The sequence below is a fragment of the Gigantopelta aegis genome, unplaced genomic scaffold (assembly GCF_016097555.1).
Source record: "Gigantopelta aegis isolate Gae_Host unplaced genomic scaffold, Gae_host_genome ctg4754_pilon_pilon, whole genome shotgun sequence".
In the NCBI taxonomy this organism is placed as follows: Eukaryota; Metazoa; Mollusca; class Gastropoda; order Neomphalida; family Peltospiridae; genus Gigantopelta; species Gigantopelta aegis.
In genome coordinates this window covers 5,258-25,570 of record NW_024534023.1, presented here as the reverse complement: position 1 = coordinate 25,570, position 20,313 = coordinate 5,258, and the positions used below count along the sequence as shown (strand labels likewise).

At 34.3% G+C, this 20,313-nt stretch overlaps 1 pseudogene; it reads right to left on the bottom strand.

Annotated features, from left to right (window-relative positions):
- Positions 1 to 9,604: 9,604 nt before the first annotated feature.
- Positions 9,605 to 19,686, bottom strand: LOC121366098 (annotated as a pseudogene).
- Between the last annotated feature and the right edge of the window lie 627 nt (positions 19,687 to 20,313).

Below are 20,313 nucleotides of genomic sequence, written 5' to 3'. Positions count from 1 at the left end.
TCAAACAGGGTCCTGGTGACAAGAACGCTGCGAAACCAAGTCCAAAAACACAACTCTTGAAGATGGCTGCTAATGAGACGGCAATAATAATTAACACCACACGCTACTTATCTTATTTTTATTATCAGATCCACCCAAATCCAGCAAGAAGCTTTGACACCCCATCATGTCCGAAACGTCGTTTTCATGATCGTCCTGTTTCTAATAACCATTAGTAGATAACAAGTACATTGTTGTGGAGCTTGTGGCTACTAGGACTTACAAGTAAGAGTTGACTTAGTTACAGGACATTTGAACAAACCATAAAGATACAATACAAATATTTTAGTTGGTTGAAAGGACTTTTAAATCTGCGAGCTAATGTAAATAAGAAATCGACAGATGGTTTTGCCCCTCTATGTATTGGCCAGCTTTTTTTTTATTTTGGGGCTATTGCGAGATTTGTGAAAAATATCTGCTTGAAGCAAAGTACCCAGTCTTAGGGTTATTTACATTACTTCGTACTTAACACTCCTCACTATTTACTTAAGAGCAAGAAGGCAAGCTTACTAACAGGGTTACAGGTGGACAGCCTGTCATTGTGCAGCATTCAAGGTCATGGTAACGTCCTCAGGTCCGGGCCTTCATTATACCTGATATCAATATACAAGATACAATGGGAAGGTTAGGTTTATTAAAACAGTAATAACTTGTATATGTTACTTGTTAGAAACAGGCTGTAGATTTTGCATCTGCACAGGATCCAATTTGGGCCATTTTTCTCTGGTTAGATTACATGTTACAATGTATATAATAGTGGTATTATATAATGTTATAATTATGAGGAGTGCATTAAACAGGAGGAATACACTCCATGGGATCTTTCTGATTTTATAATCTATATAATTGTATATCCAATTATACAAATAGTGATGGATCTCACATTAATCCATTTCATTCTTTCAGTTTCTTGTAAATGCAAGAGAATCTTCAAAGGAAGAACTCATTCTCGTTAATATAATCCAAAAAATTGCCCTTCACAACCTGGTGCAGCTTCAGGGGGTGTGGCTCAAGCCACAGAGACTCAGCAGATTTAACCGACCTGGGTCTTCGTAATTATACTTGCTGATCTACCAATGGGGTGGAGTTAGTGATGAGATAACAACAGGAGAAAAAAGGTATTGGCATAACAATGAAAAGGACAATTGTATTTTTTTTTAAATAAATAGATGTCAGCAAGCTCGAGCTTATGGTAGATGTGTACTATATGAGGAGAAATAACTCTATACGCAAAGAGAATACAGAGATATACTACGTCACATATTAACTAGAACACACATCCAGAAGTGAAGTTAAGGAGAGTAATCATCAGCAAATCATGTTAGGGCAGATAGATTCTATTTACATTAAGATAGCTATAAAGTTCTATACGCAAAATGGCCAATATACAGTCCAGTTTGAGTGTAAAAACTTTCAGCTTGCTGTCTCATCTCAGACATCTTATCTTGTAGCATATCTGTGATTTGCTTTCGTAACACCAACAGCACTAGCTTGAGCAGTTTTTTTGTGCATTAAGAAGTGCAGGTGAAGTCAATTGGTTGTAACAACAAAGTAATGTTTAAATCGTTTTAAATAATTGTGGAATATATGGAGGATTTCTGGAAGAATGTCTTCCATTCCTACATGATATAGTGGTTAGAACAAATAGGTGGACATGACTGCCGCAGCCTATCATCCTTCCAACTCCTATAATACAGATAACATGACTTAGAAAAGAACCATATACTTCAATAGATAAATCAAATAGGTAGTACAGTGTAGGTACATACAATTGTTACATAATTGTCTAATAAGGTTATAATATAATAGGCTTACCCCCAGCTTTAATCTGATGAAAGTCACACCTGCATCACTTTTCCTATAAGTATAAACAAATGTAGTTACTGTAGTTACAATGAGATGGTTTACCTTCAGGGAAAACGTGGATGGCCATTACCATCATTGAGGAAGTTGAATACAAAAATTGAAAATTGATGGCTTTTTGATAGACTCCATCACCTTGAGGAATGGATAAATGAATGAGACTGATGAATTATAATAGATACATAAGTGAAATGTATTAACACTAGAATGAATGAACTGTGTGTGCAATCAAAGATAAACTTTTCTCTATAAATTACCTCGAAGTACAGGAACCACCTGTCTTCTTGAGAAAAATGATGAAAAAAACTTTATTAGTAAACAATAGTTCTTTAGCAGCAGTGTCCTACAGAGTTAATGGGGTGTGGCATTGTTATTACATAACAAGCATCATACTGACCATCTAAAGCCACCCTTCAGTGAAAGCAGTTCTAAACTGGAAGAGTACTATAGATAAACAACTTATATTAATAACAGCAGATGTGTTATGGTTCAGTAGACACACAAGTTCACTTATGACATAGTTGGTGCATAGCTAGTACATAGTCACCAATCATATTAACATTAGTATAGTGGATAACACAAATTATAAAAGCTATGTGAAATCAACTAACTGACTTATGCAGGCTCAGTTTTCAAAAATTTAATAAACAGTGCCTACTAGAGCCAACACCCATTACTCCTATACATACCCCATATACTGGATCGTCTAGACATGATTGTATGATTGCTGACAGTAACTAGAGAGTTTCCTGAGGGTTCAGTTTCACAACTGCTTCATGTAATACATCTAAGTTTTTAGTCTGACTTGCTGAAATAGTCCTGAAAGAAAAATACACACCTATGACACACCCACTGACACGATTAGCTAAGTGCTACTGTTACACAACTACTGAGATAGGATTTTTAGTAATAGTATGCGCCAAGGTCAATAGAGGGAGCTGACCTAGACGCCATCTGACGGAGAGAGGGACTTTGAAAAGGCCAATCATTTTGAGATGGACGCATGTATGCTTCGACTCCACCCTTTTTGGAGTGCTGTGGTCCGGAGAAAAAGACAATTTTTCGCCGGGCACACCCACTAGGTCTAGTCCACGTGGTGCTTGATCTTACCTGTTGGGGAGTATGCTCAGAATAGTCTCAATAAAGGAAAAGAATCTTAGAAAAAATATATGTACTTTATATATTACAGAATTTACATATCGAAGGAGTCAACTTACTGTCATTTATTTAGCTCTTGGCTGGTAATTGTAAGGCATTTAGCACAACAAGTGCTCTTTTTAGAGAAAGATGTTAGTTAAGTTTCTATATTAATTTTATAACTAATTGCTATTACATCATTATATTAGCATTAGTATGTTCAAGTTTTGGGTAGTGTGGAGTTGATCCACAAAAGTTATGTCCAGACGTAACACCGACCGAATTGGGTTCTTCAAATGTTGCAGTGAACCATGTGACTCGATTTCGATCAGAAGATGATAATTGTACGGGAGACGACGTTAATGATGTGTTACATTTCCTTTCTTTAGGTCAAGAGAAGTAGTCACAAATTGGCACAATGTAGCAGTTTTAAAGTCTGGTTTACAAGATATGTTCTACAACAGGTTTCAAAGGGGGTCAGTAATAATATCAATGAATTGTTCAACAATCAATTGTCAGAGCTCGTGTTGTGTAATTAGGACGACTGGAGACACGAGTAACACCAAGTAAGGAAGGAATACCTCCCAGAAAACGACTAATGTAGTTTAGGTATGCGACTAAGTGCTCATGGCAACAATGAAAGTAATGCACATGGTTATATACCTTATAAGAGACAATAATGATTCACTTGGTTGATAAATAGCAGTGTCCTCAATATTCCATTGTTGTATTAATCTTTCATATTCCTTTGTTCTGTTTGGTAGAGGACATTGTTATCATGAATGGACCCTCGAAGGGATGAGCGTCAAAGAGATCAAGATTATTCTGACACTTCTTTAGAAGACAATAGAGACCCTCCATTATGATAGGATCGTATTAGTGTTTATTTGAATATATAGTACTTAACAATATTAGATAGTTCGTTTTACTAACTCCTAGTATTCTAAATGTAGTTATTATTTAAGACATCCTTTTTTGAAAGCAAATAGCTTTATTTGCCACAGAATGAATACGTAAATTAGTGTGGACATGATGGGTACAATTCACATCTTATGAAGACGTAAGGAATAAAATATAAATAATGAAAGATCAATCAATAATTGTTGTCTTAGTAATGAGGATAGTTAATAACTTTATAATTCATTATAAAAGTATAAAAATTGAGCTGGAGTGGTGGTGTACTATAATGGTGGAGCTAGCCAAGTGTATAACATTGTATATGGAGACCAACCAACGTCTTAATAATTAATAAATTCATTTGATCTGAAACTATCTCCACACTTACACCAATATAATAAATGTTCAAAGTCCTAGAAAAGATTATTCAATTACAGAACATAAATTCAGTATATAATACAGTAACTAAGTAAAAATCATAATTGTAATAGTTCTGTACTGGGACCTTTGAACTAATTCTTAGGCATCAGATCATAGTCTCCTAAGTGAGGCTATGAGATCCTATTTGTTAGTGTTGTTTTAGTTAACTAACTATAAACAACTAAAGTTATCTGCTGATAGAGGGAAAACTAAAAACTAATATTAACTAAACGTACAGATAAAACTATAACAACACTATGTTAGTAATATAGGATACCCCCTTAATACGAGCTATATTAAAATATTAAATGGGAGGACTGGAACAAGGTCTTGCGTGTCTAAACTTTAGAGTATCTATTTACAAGACACTCCTGTTACTATTTGTAGCTGTACTGTTGGTATGACTCACACGCAAACTAAATATTGTTTCTCTTCTCCCAGTCTATGTGAGGCTGTAAATATCCAGTTAGTATGGGACTACTCCTCGACTGTTTTCTTACCAGAGCTCAACAACATCAGGATGACCTATAGGAGTGAATATTTATGAATTTCTAGGTAACTGAGCTGAACCACATTTAGCAGGATCTAACTTCTTAAAAACCCTAGTAACAATTCACATTGCAAAAAATATTTAATATTAGTGTCTAAAAACATCGGACATCTTGGCAATATAGTATAACAATTAATTTAGGGTTGATTTTAATTTAATTATTATAATTTAGGTCAAAGTAATATTGAAATGAATAACGCCTGATTTACTGGACAGCTATAATTTGTCACATGACTCAATTGTCTCACAAGTTAAAAATGAACATACTTTTCTTCTTAAAATAGATTGTCTCTCCTCTTCATTTCTCCTATTAATCAGGTATGCATCGTTCTAACCACCACCCTCGTATTCATGACCCCCCACAGTCCATTATCCTGGGGGGTCCTAACTTCCGCCCGCATCAACAATATAGGACTCGTGTGTAACAATCTCCATAATTGATCAAAGTCCTTATATATATTAAATTTGTAATAATGACATCATCTATAAGGTTACCTCAGGTGTGTTAGACTAATATGGAATGCTCGTTAAAGCTTGCTGGAGATGTAAGCGTCCTATGCCTACCAGTCCCTCAGGAGTACTCAGGTCTTTTAACAGTCGCCCTAAACCACTAATTGTCTGACTAGCTCGACCATGAAAGAGATTACGTAACATACCTATAGTAAAATTAGTAATTTTCAGTATATACTAAGTTTTACTGAGATACATATACCCTTGAAGTGTTTCTAATAGACTTGTAGTTCGTTGACTCTCTTCAGAAAGAGACTGTGTAAGATATCGTTTATCTGGTGGTATTCTCCGGTGGTTTTAGACCTTCTTTCCTATAAACATTACATGTACATGTATGGCCAGTAATATATTATACATACATGAGATTCTGTTTGGCTTGTTCTCAACTTCTGATATTCTAATCACTAAAAGAGGGCGTCGACTCAAACTCTCTGGTCAAAGCTGGTAGTGAGGCTGTTGGTCAAATAAAGGGTTTTAACCCTGCAATAATTACATTAATGAATTATCAAAGAGATTATTCGGCTATACCTTTTGATATGCTTTAGGTTCTATTGTTCACCTTCTCTTTTTCCTTGAGAGAAACCTATACACAGCACGGGGAGAAGTGGGTAGTGCTGATTGTCTATAATGAAGAAAAAAAAAGTGTTTAATAAGAGGTAATTCCTTTATTAATATCAATTATTACTTTTGTCCAAATTGTCTGAATTCATAAAATTGGGTCAAAGAGCCATCTGCAAGAAAGAAGAAACCGAATCATAACTCACGATGAAACTCACGACCATTCCTAAAGAAAACCATATTAAAAGAGGTGTGGCTTATCAATAACACACCCACTGTGTGTGAGAATCCTTGCACCGCAAATCGTAGTCTACGTTTGCAAACCCTCTGCTTTTCAATTGATTAGAAACGGGACCCACCTATAATATTATAGTATCAAGTATTCTTGTAACTATATTTTTTTGTTACTTTAGTTCTTGTGTTTTAGTGTGTGATGTCTCAATCTTCTCTCGTTTCATGAGACATAACTTTTCCTCAAAACAATTGGTATGTGACTTTCCTGTAATAAAAGATGAAAATAGAATATATTATATTATTGAAATCTTATACTAGGATACTATCTTACTTTGTTCCATCTACTCTGTATACAAGGTATCCATCTTATTAATGGTAATGCAACAGGAGTAGTTAATTTAGGTTCATTTTCCATATCATTCTCTCTCTGTCTTATGTTCTTTGGGCCTCCTCTTTAAGAGTTGTCACATCAACTGTATCTTGCTGGAACTCACCCAATGGCAAACGAGGAGTGCCCCAGCTATTAAATAAGTTATTAATGAAGATTTTGTGCAATTTAAAAGCATATTAATATATGTACTGTATACTCACCTAATATCTGTCCTTGATGTTGTCATATAGAACTGATACTTTATTTGGTATAAGTTCCTATATTGAAAAACAATATTAACTATGTATTATATATCAATACTTACAATGGGACTCATTTGTTCATAAGGTTCTTAAATCTAGCTAATCTAGTTTAGGTACACTGATAAATTGAAACATAATGTAACAATATATTACCTCCCGATAAACTACCACCCACCAAGGTCAGGAGGCTTTGTGGCCTGGTGACGCGGTATGGCTTAACTTGAACAGGCTATAGAATTTAATAAATTAATTGAAATTAATTAATTCATCTTATTTACATTCATTTACCCATTCATTGAATTTTTTTCCTTACTTTTATTCTTTCTCTATTTCTTGTTTTATATCGTGTCTCTCAGAAGATAATTTTGGGGCTCATTAAAAATATACCTCATATTATTAATAATGCTATTATACAAACTGGTACCAGTTATCAAGTTGAGCTGGTTGATTAGATCAGTGGATGACCATGCATTGATTCTCTCTCCCCTCAAGGTAATGACGGTGTCGTCTTTCAGGTTGGAAAGGGCGAGACAACCAAATGGAATACATTCGTCGCTGTCATAACAAACAAAGAGTTAATCCATTAGCTAAAATTATTTAGAAGACTGATCATTTTATCGTGCAGTAGGGCCTACCTCAAAGAATGTATTTTAAATATATCATGTATACCTGAGCATGAGGAGTGCTTTGATAATTCAGTCGGCTAGTTTCCAATTTTTTGCATCAAATTCTTTCCTTGATCATATATTGTGGACCTACTCCATTAGAATGGGAGATCAGTGAGACATAACTCTGAAAATATAGAATAGTAAATGCCACACCCCTAATTTCAAGTGCAGCATACTTACACGAAACAATTAAACTAAGTAGTAGAGAGCTCTTTTTGTTGCTGTGTTATTTTCTTCTTATCTTAACACCTCATTCTAATAAGTTATGAGAGACAGAAACCTCATGCATTGATGCGGGCTGCTCCTGATTTGCGCCTTTTCTTTTGAATATTAATGTACACGCCCACAATACCATAGCAAGCCCAATCAAATAATTTTTTTGATTAATAATAACCAAAAGCAAAGAACACAAAACAATATCGACAGAGTAAGATTAAGTTGAATGTATTAAAATTTTATAAATGTAAAAATGAACAAATTTTTGTATCATACATAGTTTAATGGGCACTTTTCCCACTACGCCCAAGGATGCTGAAAGTGAAGCTTTTTTTGTATCTGAGTTCCTAAAGAATGCCAACGACTGATTGGGGTTCGAGGATTAGCACACATCTCCATCCAGTTGTGAGCGTCCAGTTGGAGATGATCAGAGCCCTCTCCTAATTCAAAGAATCCCATAAGATCATTTCGTCCCAAAAAGATCATAATCCATAACAGAGACTTCAAGTCGTATGAAATGAATGTCCATATCTGTGATATCAAATTGGAATTGCTCAGTATAAATTGGAACAAGAGTCTTCTGTTTATATGATGACTTCCACTTTGGTCAGACGATTGCCTTTGTATAAGTGCGATATATCTTGACGTATGGATCTACATATAAAAACAAATACATAACCACACAGACACACACACATACACACACACACACACACACCCACACAGCACTAATTAACTATAAATTAGTGACTTCAAATCATTCCATATATATACAAGGAAATGATAAAACTTGACTTCTTCCTGAATTTTCACTATAGTCAACACTCTTAAATTAATAATACTCTATAAATAGACTCACAAATGTACATAAATAGTAGAAGACTTTACAAAATAGTAACAAACAAGTATTTCAACAAACAAGAGGTAGTTATACTGACCTGCTGAGCCCTGATATTCCATTCTTTGCAAGTTGGTGGCTCTTTAAAAGTTATTCCAGCAATAATATTCAAAGATGGATTAAACTGAGAGAAATCATATATCCCCTTGAGAGTTACTACTAAAGAAATAACTAAATTAGATGAAATGAGAGAGGGAGGAGAGAGAGAGAAATCTACATATCAATGTACAGTTATATGAAAAAAAACTGAAGCATCATATTTCAACCTTCAATATTCAATGTCAACCAGGCAGATGGTCATTGACGGTTATTATGTTCTAGTTAAGACTATTAAACAACCATCTGTTCATCAGTAAGTAATAGACTAGACTAGTATTCTAAATACAATGACCATAAAGCAACTGTCCCTCTAGCTTTATATTCCATTCTCCATACTGTAGCATACCAGTCTCCTCGCTCAATTTAGATGAAACTCTCACACCATATAAATCAGCTTCTTTAGAGGTAATTAAAACAGTGCCCATATGATCACAGAGGACAATGTGTCTTTATCAAGAACACGAAGGACAAGTTGTCTGAATTCGTATCTCATTTGGAAGGATACCATTAAATTCAAACACTTCATGAAGACAGGATTTAGGTTCTTTTTTTGGGACTTTAGACTCAAAAATTTCTTCTTTGTGAGGAAGAAGCTAAAGGATGACAAAAGGATCTGATGTACCACTTCGATCTTTAGCTGGAAGATTAGTCCCTTCTATTAAATGAACAGTCAGTGTACGACGTTGAATATCATAATAGAGTGAGTAATGAAGATGTGGATCGTCACTGGGATCAACTGTAGAACCACTTGGACTTTCCGTTGTCGGCTGTTCAGTGATAATAGAGAGTAACCACTGATTTGAGGGTGGATTGGCATGGGAACACAAGGTTGTTTGAATTCAAAGACTTTGTCTAGAGGGACCTTTTCATATTGAGGTAATACTACATCGATATCCACTTCATCTGCTTTCTGATATTTGACTGACGAGTGTTTTCCTTCACTAGATTCAGTGCCTTCAGTATCACCGCAAGGGCAAATTCGAGAACAGCAGTTTCATCATTATTGCTTAAAAGTTCACACAAAGAAAATAAAGAAAACTAAATAATGCCGGAGTAAATTATTTTGTGCATGGTACAAATTAGATTGGAGGTTTCATGTTCTGTTGTGAATGATTACAGTTAGTTACTGATGATGAATTGATTAATTAATGTACTGAATGAGTCAATTCTATCCAGTTTGGTCCTGGTTTGGTATCAGGACTGGTTTCCCAGTGTGAATTGGGAGCATTGAGCCTTGTTGACTGGACCCGATAATATGTTTCCTCTCTTTTCCCTAACAACATATGAAACATATGAACTACACATGAACTATACAGGAACTACATCATATGAACTATACATGAACTATACATGAACTACACATGAACTACATATTTATTGAATAGACACTACTTGTGTAATTCACTAAATTACAAGTGTACATTGTACATACTGGTTGGTCTATAATGGATTATTATAACAACCTTAAGGTTAAAACTCTAACCATTAACCACATTTAATTATCCATGAAATTATGTGCAAAATGTTAGGAAGTGCACATATGCACAAACAATTATTATAATATCTTGTTTGAAAACATGTTATAAACTACAAAGAATTGAGGTATTGTCACATACGCCTTTCTTGTCATGCCTTTTCATTTAACATGGTTTACTGTACCATTAATCCAACCTTACTTAAACCTAATTATTAGTTTAAGTCAGTCTAAATATCTGTTAGTGTTTATTTTAATAAGTAGTTTTGAAAATGATAACTTGTCTGATATTAACAATAATTAATTTGTCATCCCAATACAATAACATGATGACTATAGTTATCAATAACTGTGGATAAGAGACATAATATTACCAGCCACATGCTGTGCTGGAGTTCAACAATAACATTAATGGATACTTAAAATCAACTGTAACCCTATTCCAGTTCAAAAAAAATATTGCATTAATTTGTAATAGTACCAGACACTTCTCACTGCTAAATAAATTTACATAAGAGAATGTTAGTATAGTTAATGCAATATAGTACATTCCAATGACATGTGAACCAGGTGGGAAGTTTTTAACGCTAGGGATTGTTGGTACGTAAAGCACAACGATCCTTATAGCTACAACTAATAATAATTAAACAGTAATATAAACTTAACATTATTTTATACAATCTAATAATTACTTCCTACATAGCTAAATTCTATCGCTAGTTACCACAGCAACAAGTCATGACCTACCCTGTACTACTACAGTAACCTACTATTATAATGAACCCACCCGTAAAAAAAAACAATCCCAGAAATTGACGAATGTTCCTCAATACACCAACCAAACCAACTCTCCCGAAAGCAACGTTTCAATTTTGCTCTCTCAGTCTCACAAGCTAATAATGTTTTAGCTTTTATTTTTCTTGTTGTTTTTTTCTCTGTCTCTGTCCTCCCCAAAAGTCGTCCTTCCATATGAAAACTAAAAAACAACACATGCAATGCTAATTATTATTTTGGATGTCATAAAATCCTATCCAACACAATCTCAAAATGTCTAATTTTTTTTTTTCCAAGTTGATATTTAACGAGTTTTTGTGTAACTCCTGCAAATCCAACTACAATGTTGTTCAAGGTTGGTTTGGATCAGTCAATAGTATGTAGATCATTATCAACGAGAATGCTTTACTACATTCACACATCACATAACGTATATTTTCTTTATAATCATATATTTAGTTTTAACATCGAACAACAAACAAACAAATATATATTAAAAAATTTTTCTTTGAATAAAATTATTTAGCTGATCACTTCATACAGCTCAGTATTTAATGAACCTACCTACTGCCTGCTCGAAAACAGAATGAACGCACTTATCAACAGACAGCGACACAGACCTTGAGACACAACACAGGGCGGGACGATGACCGATCGATATAAACAACCCTTTTCCTTTCCGAAGTTACAAAAAAATGTAATAATAACGAACTCATATAACTCAAGCGCATTTGTATTGTCTAATTAGTACCCATCAACTTTTCGACTTCGTTGGCGGAAGAAGGGCTCTCCAGCACTTTAAATCCAATGAAGAGGACTTTTTTAAACTCTAGAAATACACACAAAAGAGGTATTTTGCTATGGTTTTTGTATTGCTATAAATGATAATAATTCTATATGTGATAATTCTATATGTGATAATTCACATACCAACTAGGTGCAAAAATGTCTTTTTGACGACTCAAGGATGTTGCAGAAACATGAGAAGGTAATCAACATAGTTCTTGCTATACGAGAGAAATCACTGCGTTCCAGAAATGAATTGAAGCGTATGACAAAAAGTAATGCTTTATGCATTAAATACCATTCCTTAAATTTTGGGAACGGGTGTAGTAATGTGACATTACCTTCCCACGTACATATTTTGTAGATTTTTAGAGATAAATGTCTTCTTAGTGTTAATGTGATACATATCAAATATCAAAAAACATTAGATAATTGGTATGATACTCACTTGCCAAGTATTACAATACTATATGTCTCTCATTGTTAATATAGTGTGATTGGGAAAGATGTAATAATGATGTCATCTTCTTTAGGTCTTGAGAGTCCAAAGGTCCCAGCTGACCAATGAGGGTGGGCGCTCTTTATGGAACATTGTTACAAGATGTGGCACCTGGAGACACGCCCAATATACAGTACCTACAGCTGTCCCATTTAATGTTGTACTTGTTCTCTTTGTTCTCGAAAAGCTAAGGATATTATCAGGAAACGAAGAAACAAGTCATGAAGAGAAGACAAATTTTAAAATTCATTCGAGAACAAAAAAGAGATATAGCTTGTGCTGAGTGAGTTTATAATGCTGTGTATTCTTTGAGATATAATGAACTTAAGTATTGGTGATGCATAATAACTTGTTTTAAGATAAACTGTGTTTATAAAATATTGTTCTCTCTCTCTCTCTATCACACACACACACACACACAGAAAACAAGTTAAAAGTACAACACGAGCTCTACCAATCCCAATTTGATCATGGTTCAACTAAAGAAACGTACAAGGTTGTATCCTTCACATACTTTATATACTGTAAATGTATTGACATAACTATTACATCAAAAAATAGACTAATATCAAATGATATCCAGACAACCTAATTGTAACATATATGTGTGCTCTGTACAATGTGTTGTTTACCTTGACTACAGACAGTTATCAAGAGAGAGAACAATTCAATTGAAGTTTTCTCATTTAATCTCACACTAGATAATCCTGTTGATATAGCTAATCTTTATGGGGTCATGACACGCATTAACAATATATCACATTATATAGGTTGTAATCAATTATTTTTCAATAACTTAAATTAATAATTATTACATGCATGATAATAATATAGTTTGAAAAAAGTACAAACACATGCAATATAAATCCAGCCAGTTAATAATAACACTAATAGTTGTAAACACAAATTAGAAACTAAATCATAAAGTATTGTACTCTATCTCTAAAATACTACACTTTCATCAAACACATTAAGAGGGGAGTACTAATTATTAGTCCTCTCTCTCTTTTTCAGGTTGTCATCTTCAGTATAAATCTTAAGTGCTTTCTCTTTTCGATAGTAAGTATAGCTAGAATGGCCACTGGAAAACCAGTACCATAAATCCCTGATTTATTAGCCCTGTATAAAATTATATAATTTATTGACATTTACTGAGTATATTGTATGCATTGGAGAGATGAATGATAGAGAGATGATGTGTGTTAAGGTGTACTGTACCTTGAGTTCTCAGTTTTTTGAATCTCATTCGTTCATCATTTGTAAGCTCCTTTGTCTTAGCTCTTGAATCTCTAACAAATAATATTATTACTAAGGATTACTGGTAATGGAGAATTATTACTTGTAATAGATCACTCCACCATCGTCGTAAAGAGAGAAAGGAGCTTGACTAATGGAAGTGATAGCTGGATTCCAATCTAAATCACTTTCAATTTCAAGAACAGAGATCTCTGCTGGAAAAAAGACCCTATTGCCTAAAGAAAGAGCAACCGACAATATTATATTCAATGAAGTATGTGTAAACTACAAACACTTTATTTATTATGATAATGGAATGCTTATGATGTATGCTACAAACCAAAGATTTCCCACAGACTAAATCAACACTTTATATACAAATCAAATTAATGTTGTAGTAAGAATTCCAGACCAATATATTACATTGTGGCTACACAAGTGTATTTTGAGAGGACGTGGTAAGAGCAACTGGTATTATAATCATGTATAAGAAACCATTAACAAGGTTTCATTTAGAAAATGGACAGGGGGGGAATACTTTGAGAAAAATTTAAGGGGGCATAGGAACTGTGCACGCAGCATGTCCTCTAGGGGGGTCTGGAGGCATGCCCCCCAGAAAATTTCTGAATTTTAGACCCTCTGAGATCGCTTCTGGCACATTTTCAGACCATTTGTGGTTTTTCAATGACATGATGAATGACCATATTTCTGGTGTTGATAAGAAGACACTTAACACCTCTAGACCAAGTTATACTGGTACTGATAAGACATTTAGGAGTAATTTAACACCCATAGGTCAAACAGTACTTAGCAGCCTTTGTGTTAACAATCCTACTCAGTAAACTGATCCAAAAATAGTAGCTCAAAAGTTACATCATTTCACATTTGGCAGAGTATATAAGGGATCAGACCTTTTCAGGTATATTTTTGCTATTGCCTCTGCAGAGAGAAGCTTCTCTCAGATGAAATTAATAAAAACTCGTCTACACAACCACTTAAGTGACACCAGCCTTTCACATCTTATGAAAATAGCCATTGAATCTCCTGACACATTGCCTGATAATGACCTTGAAGATATTGTAGATACTGGAACAGAAAGAGTAGAAGAATAGCTGTTTAGTTAAAAACTGTACATTCTCCTTGTGTTTAGCCTAAGGTTATGTTATGCTGAATATTCCTTGTGTTGAGTTTCAGTTCTGTATTCATTACATCCAATTACCCCTTGAAAAAAAGGCTAGCCTACTTTCCAAGGGGGGGGGGGGCATTTGCCCCCCCCCCACTAAATGAAACCCTGATTAACCACAATAAAAGATTGACTAACCTTAGCAATAGCGACATTCTCTATAGGAATACCACTAAGCTCTGATAACTAAATAAAACAATTATCATTGACTATCAGTTATATGAATAGATGCTAGATTACCTTACTCTTGAGGTCATTAGGGTGGGCAGAGTCAAGTATAACCTCCTTAGTGGGGTCAACTACAAATTGATCAGGATGCCACCTACGAACATACACCTGCATCTGTGTTGGAACAGACATCTTTTCCTGCATCTATTATACAAAATTATCTATAACTATGTCATCTATATTGCTGACATACTTTCTAAAGGTTCGACATACATCTCACTACCAGCATAAACATAGATATCTTTATCAATTAACTGGTGATCCAAATAGACAGTTCCAGGTGATCTCCATGTCTTCTTACGTAATCTCATTCTAAAATCATCACATGACTATCACATGACTTTTCTTTATAAAAGATTACTTGTCTAATTCAAAAGTTGCAGTCAACTCCTTGCTTTTTTGACTCTTCAATAATTTGTTTCTTAAATTCTTTTACAGGTGTATTTTTAGCCACAATAGATTCCATCATAAGATTGAAAAACTATTATAAATACAATAGAACAAATGTCATACAATATTCTCTACATAATAGTTTACCTCTGGTTTGTTGACATCCCAGTAAATATAATTTTATTCGATGTTCTCCAACTTGAAGTGCTCTCCCTAGTCTAACAACAAACTACAACAAAATATATGGGGTGTGTCATCTTGATGGCTTACTTTCGATTCTGAAGGTGTTGACATCAAAGTATCATTGAGTCTTTCCATTTCATACTCTTGTTGGTTTACTGTAGACTCTGTAGACTTTAAAATTAGTAGCTGGTACACCAACATCTGCAACAAGTTTATCTTTGAGTTGAGCTAGAGTAGTTCTTCGATCAATTCGCATTTGTATCTCTGAAAAAAATAAATTTTAATAATCTTAACAAGTTATTATAGTACCTCGTTTCTTTCCTCTTTCTTCTCCTTCATGTTTTGCTGTCTCTTCTTTAGCAGTTTCTTTTGAATTAGTTTTTGATTCCTCTGTCTTCTTCACTTTTACTTCTGTTTCCCCATCATCTGTTTTGTCTCCAACCTCTTTGTCTTTGTTTTTTTAACTCTTCCTGACTCTCTGTCTTTCCTCCTTCTTCTTCATGTGACGAGGCTCTATTACTTGGGACTAAATCTGGTATAACCTCTTCCTCCTCATTAGGTTTGGAAGAAGCTTCATTGTTTCTACATTCTCAGGTCGAGGAGTAATGTGATGTTTAAAAGAATAGAATTGACATGTAATTCCACAAATTTATGCATTTGACTTCTCTTTGTAAGGTTTTTGGAAGTCGTAGGGGTCAGAAGCAGCAAAGAGCTGATGAGAGAGAGAGAGAGAGAGAGAGAGAGAGAGAGAGAGAAGAGAGAGAGAGAGAGAGAGAGAGAGAGAGAGAGAGAGAGAGAGAGAGAGAGAAGAGAGAGAGAGAGAGAGAGAGAGAGAGAGAGAGAGAGAGAGAGAGAGAGAGAGAGAGAGAAGAGAGAGCAATTATAAAAAGACACAGATATTGTTATACTCACAGTATGTTTACGATATAAGCCTTCACCTCTAAGTGTATTGGCATCAGAAGGCAAATGTCTTCCATCATTATATACTTCATAAAACTAAATTCATACAAGTAGGATCAAGATTACAGAGCTAGCAGAAAAAAAGATGATTAAAAAGTGATCCAACAACTATTTTCTTAACTTCTCCTATAACTTGTTTTAGTTCCAACTACAGTCCACCCTTGTTCTGCTCTCATTGGTATAGGTGGTTTGAACTTCACCTGTCTCCATGTTAATAACAGCTATCTTCAATTTCATCCCTATAATATGTCATTGTAATACATCATTGATTGGTGATTAATCACACCCACCTCCCTTGTTGTATTTTTTAAACGTTTCATTTTCTCCTCGAGTCTCTAGGAACATTTCAAATGAGTAGTACATTCTAGCTCCGCCCACTAATTTGCCAAACGTTTGGTTTTCAAACTGAAAACAACAGAAAATAATAATGTACATATTTACATGTACAAATACAAGTATTTTCATGTACCTCTTCAAGATCAAAGGATTGGTCCATTGTCTCAGAATAGTCATCATATTTGAACAAGTCGACAACGTTCAATTGGTACATATGAGCCATTCCTAATGCCTAGATACCAAAATGGATACATTAAATATAAAATGGATTCACACATATTACTTTATATGCTTCATTCAGAGCAAAGGAGGAGTAGTTTATCCTGGTGTACTTCCAGTTTTGACTCAATGGTCTTACCAGTGACAGGATGAATGGCAAATAACTTGAACTATACAATCAATAAATGTGTAGTTATATTAATAGTATATGTACCTTGCACTTTTGCCTTTCCATTTCCTGCCTCCTTTTCTCTTCTTTCTCTCTTTCCAGTTCCCTTCTCAATTTGCTCTTTGAGATGAGGAGGAAAAGTCACACTTTCAATGAAGCCTACAAATAAGCACATTTATTTACTGCTTTGTATTGGTGGGTGTGGCTAACCTTCATTTTTCTCTTCTATTCGTCTGTACATTAACATGTAAGCGTTTGCAGAATAGCTGTACATTGAAGAGTAATACCCTCGATTTGAGCTACGATCTGCACCTCCAAATGTCTGTTCTATTTCATCTTGAGTTTATCTAATTATAAGAAAGAAATATTTTCCTGTAGTACAGTAGTGTATACTTACTGTGGTAACACTTTGGTCATTGAAACAATACCATCTTTTGTCTTTAAAAGATCTTAAGAGTTAAAATATAAGCATTGATTTAATAAGCAGATCTTATTCTCACTTGATATATGCATAATAATGACCTCCAACAGCACTACCAGAGTGTATCATAATAGAAAATAATTCATAAACATATGGTCCCTATTAAAGGAATGCCAGTAATTTTAATATTATAGGTTTTTAGATTATATATGTACCTCACATAATAACTGATGAACTTGACATTGTTTTTTGTCATCCTTTTCAACAGTTACCTGATTATGTCCGTCATCATCCTCATGTCCCATTTCATCAGTAATGCTAACATCTGGACCAGGTTGCTTTCTAGTGCTAGTAGTGGATATATTTAGTGACTACATCAATGTAGTCAATAGAGATTAGTTCCTTACATTTCAGAATAAGATGGAGGGTTATAATAGTTAGAGGAGACAGCAGTAGCATAAGATGGTGGACGATCTTGTCGATCAAATCGTTCCACAACAAAGTTTTTGTACTTTTCTCTAACATCATTGGGAACCTCAGGCTATAGAGAGATATAATGCATTATTGAATACACACAACATATCTTTCCACAAACTTTATCTTCACTATCATCAACAAAGTGATTTAAATCTAACAGTTTGGGAAATGTCATTCTATAGATGAGAGGTATAGTCAAAGTATATAGACTCCTCCCACTACATACCTGTCATTTAGTTTGATACGATGCATTGTTTGATAGTCAAAATCAAAATCTTTTGAGTTGCAAAGTAAGAAGATATGGGAATCGTTTTAAACTTGAGACCCTATATCATTAATAATGACAAGATGTGTCCAGTAAATGTACATTCATGATTTTATGATATGTTTATAATTACATATATGTGTGTTTATAATTACTAGTACCTTCAAAGCATCTTGTTTTTCATTACATTTCTCACAATTATACTAAATTAAATAACTCAATAAAAAATTATATAAGATTTATAGTATTACCCGATTGTCTCCTTCAAGGGTCTCTGGTTCTACGAATGCTTTCATAGCTTCTTCAACACTACCAAATGTTATACTGCTACCCAATGGTTTAATAACAGAGGAATATCAAGAAATGTGTCTTCACGAGCACTCTCATAACCACACTACAATAAAAAGTACATACAATATATTATTAACAATGTCAACACACCTTTTTACACTTGACATAGTCCTTCCATGTCCCTTGATACAACTCAGTAATCAAATTAACCTAGTTTAAAAAGATATTAATAAGTCTATCTATTATCAGTCTATACATCCATCATCTCCTGAACTTGTACAAACCTGAGCTTGTCCTTGTCGATCTTGATCAGCTTGTCCTTGTTGATCTTGATCAGCTTGTCCTTGTTGATCTTGATCAGCTTGTCCTTGTCGATCTTGATCAGCTTGTCCTTGTTGATCTTGATCAGCTTGTCCTTGTCGATCTTGATCTTTCTTAAATCTCTTCTCTAAAGCATCAAACATCACTCGACACAGTTCCTGAACATCATGTTGTTGCCATGCTAATAATTAATAGAGTAAATATATCTACATTATTACAATATGTACCTTCACTGCTGTCCCACCCAAAACTTTTAGTGATATCAGTTGTCTCTATAGCTCTCTTCTTTGCAGTCTAACATAGTATTTTCAATATTATTTAAATCGATTAGTAGGTGTGGCCTACTTGGAGTTGTAAGAAGAGTCTTTGAAGTTGGTAAGGTATGCATTTAGTGGCCTCTTGTTCAGCTGCTCCATGCCTTTTTCTTCTCTTGCCTCAAATTTCCATTCATAAATGGCATTTCTAAATTCTGGTGTTCATATACAAAGTCTGAAGTAGACTGTTGAGATAACATGTCATAGCTTGATTGACGAGTCCACAAAACCTGTAAAAACAGGATTGATAACAACATTAACACACAACACTACTATTATCTAACATCGATAGTATTTAGTATTATTTTCAACATATTCTAAACAATGAGCCTAATATTATATACTAATACAAAGCATTTAATATTTTTCCCTTGGTATACCTGTATCAGATTTAGAGTAATGGCTACTGTAACCATAGTTACTAGAATAACTGGAGCTGCTACCATATGAGGAGGAGTTATAGACAGGGTTACTATATGAAGACCACGTCGATGAGGAGACATTACTGATTTGAGTGGACACTTGACCAGTTGCTTGTTCCTTCTCAGCATCAACAGAGACTTCCTTAAAAGTGATAATAAGAATACAGAATTTTAAGGCTAATTTTAGACACAATAATTAAATTTATTGATTATAGGGACTTCCTCATTTTAGAGACTAATAATACTAAATAGGGACATTTATGATGTCTGAATATTAAGAGTCTTCACAAAGAAGCCAAGTTAAAATACAAGATTATTCTAGAACAACTTACTTTGTCTTGTCTTTCAGGAGGAGTTTCATCCTTTTCCCTTATAAGGAGATAAGTCTTGGACGGTTCTTCTTGCATACCCATTTCATAGAGAGTACCTGTAGAATGTGGATCTAATAAGATCTCCTCTTCTCCATCTTTGGCTGACTGACAACGCCACACAAGATGGAAGGTACCCAATACATATCCTAGAAACAGAAAAGAGCATACATACCTTTACTAAGCCAAAGTATGGTTAAGAAATTGTATAATTTATAAAGCTTATCTTAAGCAGATAATTCTACCATTAATATAATATAAACAATTATATATGA